Source organism: Arachis stenosperma, chromosome 5 (assembly GCF_014773155.1).
Source record: "Arachis stenosperma cultivar V10309 chromosome 5, arast.V10309.gnm1.PFL2, whole genome shotgun sequence".
In the NCBI taxonomy this organism is placed as follows: domain Eukaryota; kingdom Viridiplantae; phylum Streptophyta; class Magnoliopsida; order Fabales; family Fabaceae; genus Arachis; species Arachis stenosperma.
The window spans coordinates 37,929,153-37,930,770 of record NC_080381.1 but is presented as its reverse complement, the minus strand read 5'-3'; the positions used below and the strand labels follow the sequence as shown (position 1 = coordinate 37,930,770).

The following is a 1,618-nucleotide window of genomic DNA, read 5'->3' as shown; positions in this document are numbered from 1 at the left end:
CATGAAGAATTATAGGTGTTTCCATAGGGTTCTCCTAGGTAATTCACCTCTTCCATTGAAGGGTTCTCAGGATCATAAGCTTCTTCTTCAGATGAAGCATCCTTAGTACTGCTTGGTGCATTTTGCATTCCAGACAGACTTTGAGAAATCAAATTGACTTGTTGAGTCAATATCTTGTTCTGAGCCAGAATGGCATTCAGAGTATCAATCTCAAGAACTCCTTTCTTCTGATTTGCCCCATTGTTCACAGGATTCCTTTCAGAAGTGTACATGAATTGGTTATTTGCAACCATTTCAATTAGTTCTTGAGCTTCTGTAGGCGTCTTCTTCAGATGAAGAGATCCTCCAGCAGAGCTATCCAAAGACATCTTGGACAGTTCAGAGAGACCATCATAGAAAATACCTATGATGCTCCATTCAGAAAGCATGTCAGAAGGACATTTTCTGATCAATTGTTTGTATCTTTTCCAAGCTTCATAGAGGGATTCTCCATCCTTCTGTCTGAAGGTTTGGACTTCCACTCTAAGCTTACTCAATTTTTGAGGTGGAAAGAACTTTGCCAAGAAGGCATTGACTAGCTTTTCCCATGAGTCCAGGCTTTCTTTAGGTTGTGAATCCAACCATGTCCTAGCTCTGTCTCTTACAGCAAAAGGGAATAGCATAAGTCTGTAGACCTCAGGGTCAACCCCATTAGTCTTGACAGTGTCACAGATTTGCAAGAATTCAGCTAAAAACTGATGGGGATCTTCCAATGGAAGTCCATGAAACTTGCAATTCTGTTGCATTAGAGAAACTAATTGAGGCTTAAGCTCAAAGTTGTTTGCTCCAATGGCAGGGATAGAGATGCTTCTCCCATAGAAGTCGGGAGTAGGTGCAGTAAAGTCACCCAGCACCTTCCTTGCATTGTTTGCATTGTTGTTGTTTTCGGCTGCCATGTCTTCTTCTTTGAAGATTTCTGTTAGGTCCTCTACAGAGAGTTGTGCCTTAGCTTCTCTTAGCTTTCGCTTCAAGGTCCTTTCAGGTTCAGGGTCAGCTTCAACAAGAATGCCTTTATCTCTGCTCCTGCTCATATGAAAGAGAAGAGAACAAGAAAATATGGAATCCTCTATGTCACAGTATAAAGATTCCTTGAGGTGTCAGAAGAACAGAAAAATAGAAGAAAGAGGTAGAAGAATTCGAACTTAATCAGATAGAGTTCGAATTGTGCATTGAGAAGGAGTGGTACTCCATAAATAGAAGGATGTGAGAAGAGGGGAAGAGAATTTTCGAAAATTAATTAAAAAGTTTTTAAAATCATTTTGAAAAATTGATTGATAATTTTCGAAAACTCAAAGTGGAAAAAGAATTAAGTGAGTTTTGAAAAAGATTTTGAAATTAGAAGTCAAAAAGATTTGATTGAAAACTATTTTGAAAAAGATGTGGTTAAGAAGATATGATTGGTTTTTTTTAAAAAAAATGTGATTGAGAAAATATGATTTGAAAACAATTTTAAAAAGATTTGATTTTAAAAATTAATAACTTGGCTATCAAGAAAAGATATGATTCAAACATTAAACCTTTCTCAACAGAAAAGGCAACATACTTGAAATGTTCAATCAAATCATTAGTTGTTAGCAAG

At 36.8% G+C, this 1,618-nt stretch overlaps 1 non-coding gene across 1 annotated transcript; it reads left to right on the top strand.

The window, feature by feature from the left end:
• Nucleotides 1-422: 422 nt before the first annotated feature.
• Nucleotides 423-530, top strand: LOC130983948 (small nucleolar RNA R71). Its single transcript, XR_009087915.1, has one exon. It is a non-coding gene; the product is annotated as a small nucleolar RNA R71 (small nucleolar RNA).
• The last annotated feature ends 1,088 nt before the right edge of the window (nucleotides 531-1,618 follow it).